The sequence below is a fragment of the Arachis hypogaea genome, chromosome 20 (genome assembly GCF_003086295.3).
Source record: "Arachis hypogaea cultivar Tifrunner chromosome 20, arahy.Tifrunner.gnm2.J5K5, whole genome shotgun sequence".
NCBI lineage: Eukaryota > Viridiplantae > Streptophyta > Magnoliopsida > Fabales > Fabaceae > Arachis > Arachis hypogaea.
In genome coordinates this window covers 5854711-5864132 of record NC_092055.1, presented here as the reverse complement: position 1 = coordinate 5864132, position 9422 = coordinate 5854711, and the positions used below count along the sequence as shown (strand labels likewise).

Below are 9422 nucleotides of genomic sequence, written 5' to 3'. Positions count from 1 at the left end.
TATGGGTTCATCAATAATACATATAGTCTCATAAAAATATATAGTCTTATGTGTATATTAAAATAAGTTTAACAAGGATAAATATTTAGCTTTAACAAATCGAATATTCAAGCCAATTTAAAATCTGTTGATAGTAATCTTATAAGTATAATTATAAGTTCAAAACACCGTATATCAAAATAATTATAAATACAAAGCTAAACAATCTATTCTTAATATATAAAAGTAGATACATAAGTTTATCCACATTACTTTTAAAACATTTTTTTCTTTCTACTAATGCCAATATGCCATGTCACCAACATTGCTTACTTGGCAAAATATTAGAATTAACCACTCAGTTTTTGCCAAATCAACTATTATTTCTAAATCAACAACAAAACAAAAAACAAAAATTTGTAATCAAATTTGTAACCTACAAAGACATTGAACCCATATCCATATATTTATTATATCTCACCGTTATAAACAATACAATAAATTTATAATTCCAATAATTAATTTATTAATTTCTATAAATAACTCATTAAATATAATAAACATTCATATTACAAATGTAATAATAATATTATTAATCATAATAAATTTTACGTTACAAATATTTAAATTTCATACTATTTGAACTATTTATATAAGTCTCTTATCACTATTCCTTCAAATGACATCAAATTTAGCACAAAAAATTTATTTCTGAACTACACAACATCTCAAATAGTCAAACTTACTCAATAGAGCATCAATCTTTGGACAATATCACCAAACAAAAAGACAATTAGTTTATCAAAGTTCGCGTGGTTCATCTATAGGAAACATTAACACCCACAAATGAAGAAGAGTCTCTTTGCTTAGAAATGATTATATTAGATGAAAAGGTACAAAACAAACATATTTATCATCTTTTAAAATTAAATTTACAAAAAATACTTTAATTATTTTTACTTTTTATATTATTTTATAATACTTTATATATAATTATATTTAATATCGTTAAAATTATACTTCTTTTAATATACTATTCATTATTCTTTTTTAACTAATTATGAACTATGATTTACTAATATTGCAGGAAAGAAAAAGTCTATACTATAAAAAATTTAAAATAGAAGATACAAATGATTTGTATAGGCCAATTAAAGGTATAATGAAAGCAAACTTTTCACTAGGGGTGTGCATGGGCCGGGTGAAACTGGGTTTGATGTGACCCAGACCCGACCCGAAATATATACCGGGCCTATTTATTAGACCCGAACCCGGCCCTAGACCCGATGAAACCTATATACTTTCGGGCCACGATTATATCGGGTAAAAACCGGGTGAAAACCATGTCGTTAACATTATATTACCTTGATACCTTCTTCTAAGCTAGCATGTGAAAATATCCAAATTTCCAAGACTCCAACCATTATTTGACATGGTAAAATTCACTTAGAAAAATATAACAAGAACCAACTCTTCTCTAAAATTAAAACATAACCATAATCAATACTAATATTGTCTAATAACACCAAATATTTAAATCAATATAAATAATACAATATTATGCATTAGTCTAAAATTTTATGCATTTTAAACATAAAATATTAATTTATAGTCTTATAATAACTAATAACACAAAATATTAAGGTTTACAATACTTAAATTCCACATAAGAATAGCCATCATCCATCACTAATAACACAAAATATTAATTGTGTATGATGACCGGGCCGACTTCGGGTGACCCGAGCCATGGCCCGCACCCGACCCGAAATAATGACCGGGTCTATTTTTGAGACCCTTACCCGGCCCTAGACCCGGTGAAATCACACAAAAATAGCCCCTAAAGTGTTCGGAGTCGGGCCGGGTCTTCAGACCGGACCGGGCCATGCACACCCCTACTTTTTTTTTTACCAAAGATAGGAGACTCGAACCCGCAACCTCTTAATTGAGTATGGGGAGACTATGCCATTTGAGCTATAACTCATTGGCATGCACACCCCTACTTTTCACTCACAATTGTTGTGAAAGAAATTAAAGATCTAATTTTGAACATTTTTCAAGACTATTTTGAATTTGCATCACTTGAGACATTGTCTGACAGAGTGGGTTAAAGAAAAATACTAACAAGTAATTTCATTTTATACTATTTCAATTATTTTTATTAAAAATAACTTATTCAAAAAAAATCTACACATTTTTGTTCTTTTTATTGTAGATGTCATTGGAAAAGTACATCAAGAGATTAAGAAGAAAGAAAACCATACAAATTCAAGACACACCTTCCGAAGAAAAACATACATGTAAAGATGGAACAATAAAATAGAAAGTGCATACAACTCAACAATTCATAAAGAACATACCTTCACAATAACCTCGACAGAAAGAAGAAAGCAACAATTCTGACAATAACTAATAAAGAAAAAGGAGCATGAGCGCCACATAAGAACACTAAATCCATCAACTAAAACAAATGCAAAAATCAAACTATCAAATAAAAATGTCACTTTATACAACTTTAACTTCCAAATCTTTTGTACTACAAATTATTTTAAATAAAACACCTTTCAAATTTAACTTTAGGTTACACATATTTAATTTAATACTATAAAATATAACCATTTTTAATATTTATTATATACTATCATTAATTTACCATTAGCACATTGTGCGAATCTCATCCTAGTTATAAATATAAAACCTACTCATATCGTAGTCTTAAGGGACTGAAGAGACAAACTCAGAGTCGAATTAAAAGTTGAGATAACGCTACATTGCTAGCTACTCACTCATTAACGATATGGGATGCTATCGTCTGACCAAGTCTCCTGGGGAATATCTTATAGTTTATCGTACCCTCTTATAGGACACTTCTCAAATTGGAATTGTAGACACCAAAAGTTGTCTTTATTATCTTTATTCTAACAGGGCTGGACTAACTCACTAACTTACCAAAGTAACATGCCAAATTTCCACATGCAATGCAAGCGATTCAAAATTAAAGCAACATGATGACTATCAACTTGCCTTCTTCATTGAGTTACATTGTATCTGTCCATTCTTTAATACTCGTTCATCTATCCTTCTCTGCATTTTCATGGAGCACTACCTATCCTTTCTTCTATTATTATTACTCTTCACTTTTGCCACTTCCTTAGACACCATCACCTCTTCTTATATCCTTAAGTCCCCTCAAACTTTATGCTCCAAGCATGGTATGTTCCACCTTGGATTCTTCAACCTTACCACCAACTCATCAACATCATTTTACCTCGGAATCTGGTACATAACCAACCCCCCTGTCGTCTGGGTTGCTAACAGAGACCAACCTATCAAAGGTGATGATAGTGTAGCAGTGCTCAAGATATCCGAGGATGGAAACCTTGTTGTCATGGATGCACGTAATAATGAGATCCTTTGGTCAACGAACGTCTCAAACATCGCATCCCCCAACACCACAAGTGCTCAGCTTCTCACCACCGGAAACCTTGTGTTGCAAGATAACGCCACAGGGACGATACTGTGGCAGAGTTTCCAACACCCCACAGACACGTTCCTGCAGAGCATGAAGATTAGCGCCAACAGGATCTCCGGCAAGAAAGTAAAACTAACCTCGTGGAGAACTCCTCATGATCCATCTACTGGAGACTTCTCTGTGAGCCTTGAACGCCTTAGTATCCCTGAAGCGTTCATCTGGAGAGGGAAGAGTCAACCTCACTGGCGAAGTGGCCCATGGAACGGTCAAATATTTCTTGGGATACCCGAGATGACCGCAAATTTGTATTGACAAGTTCTACACGAGTGGAAAAGATGAAGAGAGAAACGGCACTTACTATCTTTCTTATAGCTATGCAATTCGTAATGTAAGGATGTTCGCGTTGGGTGCTGAGGGAAACTTAAATGAGTACTACTGGGATTATTCAAAGAAGCAATGGTCCATGATGTTGTCTGCTATCAACACTGAGTGCGGTGTTTATGGCAAGTGTGGAGTATTTGCAAGTTGCGACCCTAAAACTTCACCTATCTGCACTTGTTTGAGAGGGTATGTTCCAAGGAATGTAGAGGAGTGGAACAAACAAAACTGGAGCAGCGGCTGTGTTAGGAAGACACCTGTGCAGTGTGAGAGTGAGAAAGTCATAAAAAATAATAGTAGTGTTGAATCGGTAGCAGTAGAAGATGGGTTTGTGAAGCTTCAGAATACCAAGGTTCCAGACTATGCTGAGTGGTTGTCTTCCATTGACTTTGACTGCAGAACTGCGTGTTTGGGAAACTGCTCTTGCAAAGCGTATGCTTATGATGTTGGAATTGGTTGTATGCTGTGGAGTGGAAACTTGATTGACATACAGAGATTCTCAATGGGAGGAACCGATCTTTATATACGTGTTCCCTCTTCTGAGCTTGGTAAGTGTATTATATTTATACATATATGTGCATGCAGATGATTTCATATTTACTTATTTGTCTTGTTACTTTGGTTAATTAATAGATGAGCAGAAGAAGAAAAATCATGCCTCAGTGATCATTGCAGTTACAGTCTCAGCAGTAGGAACTATTGGGATTTTGATTTGCGCGTTTATCCTGTGGAAAAGAAAAACTGCAATAAGAGGTGATATATCATTATTCTTTCTATATACCAAAACTACATGCTTTGCCAATTCATGATATTAATGGCTTCTGCAGAATTAGTAGTTAGTTGTATATGACTCTTGAATACTACTGTTTCATCATTTATTCTATTGGCATTATATGCTGTGCAGTTTACAAACATAATGAATAGTGTGGACCATGTGGTATTCATTGTCCCCAAAAAAATGCTTTCCTGTTTTAATTAATTTGTACTTTGATACAGAGAGAGCAAATTTCAGAATACCTACAATAAGCAACACAAAATACCCAAGCAAAGTCAAACTCCCGGAGCTTTCCCAATTTGAGTTTGGAAAGCTTGCAATTGCAACAAACAACTTTCACTTAGCTAATAAGCTGGGGCAAGGAGGATTTGGACTAGTATACAGGGTATTTTTTCCCTCACATTGCAATTCACCATCCCACAAAAGACAATTTTTGTGTCGCTATAGTTCATGAAAATGTTTTGTAGGGAACATTGGAAGATGGACTAGAAGTAGCAGTTAAAAGACTTTCAAGAGCTTCATATCAAGGACTAGAAGAATTTATGAATGAGGTTCTAGTAATATCAAAACTTCAGCACCGTAATCTTGTTAGACTTCTTGGATGTTGTGTAGAAGGAGATGAGAAGATTTTGGTGTATGAATACATGCCAAATAAAAGTTTAGATGCATATCTGTTTGGTTAGTTCTCGTTATCAACCCTTTTCTTATCGATAAATATGGTATGTTTATCAAAGAGGCAACGACTATTTGGTGAAAAATATTCTCATCTAAAAATATATAATTTGTATTCTCGTCACTAGTTTATCCTTTTAATTTTTTGCAGATTCATGTAAGCAAGTATTAAATTGGGAAAAACGCTTTCATATTATTGAAGGAATAGCTCGAGGTTTACTTTATCTTCACAGAGACTCTCGACTAAGAATTATCCATAGAGATTTGAAGCTAAGCAATATATTACTTGACGAAGAGCTAAATCCAAAGATTTCAGATTTTGGAATGGCAAAGATTTTTTGCCACACTGAAAATGAGGCAAATACTATGAGAGTTGTTGGAACATAGTAAGAATTTCTTTTGATTTACAATTTTAAATATAAAATAATCTCATAGTCAAGAATTTTAATGACAAATTTTGTGCAGTGGTTATATGTCACCAGAATATGCTATGGAAGGACTATTTTCAGAGAAATCTGATGTATTCAGCTTTGGTGTTTTATTACTAGAAATTGTCAGTAGGAGAAAGAACACTAAATTTTATGAAGATGCAGAATCTTTGAGTCTTTTAGGATTTGTAAGTCTTCTATTTACAAAAATCTTATTTCATCTGAATGACACAAATTTGATACTGATCGAATAACTAGATCATTCTTATTGATGTTTGTAGGCATGGAAATTGTGGAATGCTGATAACATTCCACCTCTGATAGATCAAGAGATATTAAATTCGATCTGCAATGAAGATATAAAGAGGTGCATACATATTGGCCTTTTGTGTGTACAAGAACTTGCAAGAGATAGGCCTACAATGACTGCAGTGGTTTCAATGCTTAATAGTGAGACTGTTAATCTTCCTTCTCCCAAGCAGCCAGCATTCGTTCAGAGGCAGACTTTGCTGGATATAGAGTCTTCTATGACAAGTGATGGATTATGCTCCATTAATAATGTGAGCCTAACAAATGTCCAAGGAAGATAACCGATTGGCCACAATGTTGGTTCAAAATAGTCACATTATGTATTGAAACAACCTTGGTTGAGAGACAGTAGCATTTTGTTGAAGGGTCTACTTTAATAAGGCTGGGATTTTATGTAATATATTACTTTACCATCATGTTTGTTGATTGAGTTAATTAAGTACACTAATATTTAGAAAATATAAAAAGTACTGCAAGATGAAATCAAAAGTGAAATGCGTGAATCACTTGAATCAGTGCTGATAGAATAACTAATCAATTTTTTAAAAGATAATATAACCCTCATAATTAATTAAATTGAGAAACTATTGCCCAAAAATTTCACATGTCCATGACAGTGACATAGAGTTGATTAATTTGCGTATACTGTAACACACAATTGGTTGTAGCAACAGTGAAGAAATCCAAAAGCAAGATAACATCAAACTCAATACATGCAATGTTGAGTCTGCAGCGGAATTTTGACTTCTAATAGATAGAAAGTAATATGAAATTGAACGTTACTTACAATAATACACTCGCTATATAATTATTAAAGAGAAAAAGAAAGAAAATGAATAATTGCTATGGATGTGAATTCCTTTGATTTTAATTGAATTGAATACATTTTGATTTCACTCGTTTATATAGTTTCCTAACTTCTATAAATAACAAGAGAGCATACTATAAAATAGTTTCCTATAAAAGCTCTTTAACTATCCACCATTTTCTCTCTTCCATCCTTTGTCTGCCTCCCTTTGTTTTCTCTCTGCCTTTCTTTTATTCTCACAATTCTCCACCTCGTTCACAATTTGAAATCTACTCAAATTTTGGACGATAAAGTGTGGTATTCATATCCAGTTGCATCATTTTTACAATGACTGCCTACGTACCGTTGTTCAGGATCAAACCAATCGTAATTCCTCTATTTCTCCATGTAATGCCTAACATGAAGCAATATTGAGCAATTCCAAACAGTGTTAGAACTTGTTTCCTGACACTACTTTAGTCAGCATATCAGCAGGATTTTTATCTATGTGTACTTTTATAAGAGAAATATTACCTTTCTCTATAACATCGCGCACGAAGTGATATCTTACATCAATATGCTTGGTACAAGCATGATGAACCTGATTTTTAGCCAAATGAATTGCACTTTGACTATCACAACTCAGATTCACGCAATCTTGCTTCAACTCTAAATCATCTAGAAGACCTCTTAGCTACAATGCTTCTTTCACCCCTTCTACTACTGCCATGTACTTAGCTTCTGTAGTAGATAGTGCCACTGTAGCTTGTAACATCGATCGCCAACTAACTGGAGCACCTTGTATTTTATATACATAACCATTCGTAGAATGTCTTCTATCTAGATCTCCAGCATAATCAGAATCAACAAAGCCGCTGATTTGACATGATTTTCCACTAAAGCATAAACATGTGTCAATGGTACCCTTCAAGTATCTTAATATCCACTTGACTGCTTCCCAGTGTGCCTTACCCGGGTTTGCCATGAACCTGCTAACAACACTGACTGTCTGTGAAATATCTGGGCGTGTAGACACCATAGTATACATTAGGCTACTGACTGCACTAGTATCAGGTACATTTTCCATGTAAGCCTTATCCTCTGCTGTTGTGGGAGATTGTTTACCAGAGAGCCTGAAATGTGGAGCCAACGGCGTTACCACTAATTTAGCATTTTTCATTTCAAACCTTTCAATGATGTGCTCAATGTATCCTCTTTGGCTCAAGAACAATTTTTGGCTTGATCTCTCTCGTTTAATTTCCATGCCTAATATTTTTCGTGCATCACCCAAGTCTTTTGTTTCAAATTCTTTACCAAGTTGAACCTTTAACATATCTATCTATGCCTTGCTCTTAGAGGCAATAAGCATGTCATCCACATACAATAGAAGATAGATATAATCACCTCTAGGAAGCTTACGAATGTATACACAACAATCATAATTACTTCTGGAAAAACCTTGTTTTAACATAAAGGAGTCAAATCGCTTATACCATTGCCGAGGAGATTGTTTCAATCCATATAGCGATTTCCTCAAGTGACATACCTGACTTTCTTTACCCTCAACCTTGAAACCCTCAGGTTGATACATGTAGATTTCTTCCTCTAAGTCACCGTGCAAGAATGCAGTATTTACGTCTAGTTGTTCCAACTCAAGATCACCATAAGCGACAAGACTTAAAAGCACCCGTATGGAAGTGTGTTTCACCACAGGAGAAAATATCTCATTGTAATCAACACCTTCTTTCTGTGCAAATCCCTTTGCTACTAACCTAGCTTTGAATCTTGTACCATCTGACTTAGTAAGATCTTCTTTTCTTTTATACACCCACTTACAATCAATTGCAGTCTTTTCCACGGGCAATGGGACCACATCTCATATCTCGTTCTTATGAAGAGATTGCATCTCTTCCTCCATAGCGACCAACCAACTCTCTCTATCTTTGTCTTTGATAGCATGTTTGAAGGTGACCGGCTCATCATCCTCCACTGAGAGTGCATAATCTACCAAGTTTACCTGCCCATAATGTCTCAAAGGCTTGTCTGACCCGAACTTCTGATCAAATTTATAATTCCTCTTTGGCCTAGTATATACCAAAGAATCCTATTGTTGCTGTTGTAATGCATGTGCATTTTCTCGCTGAATTTCCTCATGATTAAGTTCATCCTCTGCATCATCTTGAGTAGCATTAGGATGCTCCACCTGAACATTACTAAAGTCTATTTGTTGGTATTTAGATTCTATCTCCACCACTTGAGTATTTGAAGTTTTTCCAACATCACCATCATCTGGCACCATATCTTTAGACAAAGCTACCACAGATCGTTCATCAAAGGTAACATCCCTACTAATTACAAACTTAGAATCATTTACACTCCAAAATGCGATAGCCTTGAAACCCTCTTGGATACCCTAAAAAGATTGCCTTCTTAGCTCTATCATCAAGCTTATTATCTTTGACATGATAATAGGTTGTGCATCCAAAGACTCTGAGTTTCTCGTAATCTGCATGTTCCCCTGACCACACCTTATAAGGTGTGTCTCCATCTAGAGAAGAATGTGGGGATCGATTCAGTATGTAGCAAGCTGTAGCAACCGATTTTGCCCTCCATTCCTACCTA

The 9422-nt window shown here is 34.7% G+C and overlaps 1 pseudogene; it reads left to right on the top strand.

The window, feature by feature from the left end:
• Nucleotides 1-3007: 3007 nt before the first annotated feature.
• On the top strand, nucleotides 3008-6429 carry LOC112786649 (G-type lectin S-receptor-like serine/threonine-protein kinase At1g11300; annotated as a pseudogene).
• The last annotated feature ends 2993 nt before the right edge of the window (nucleotides 6430-9422 follow it).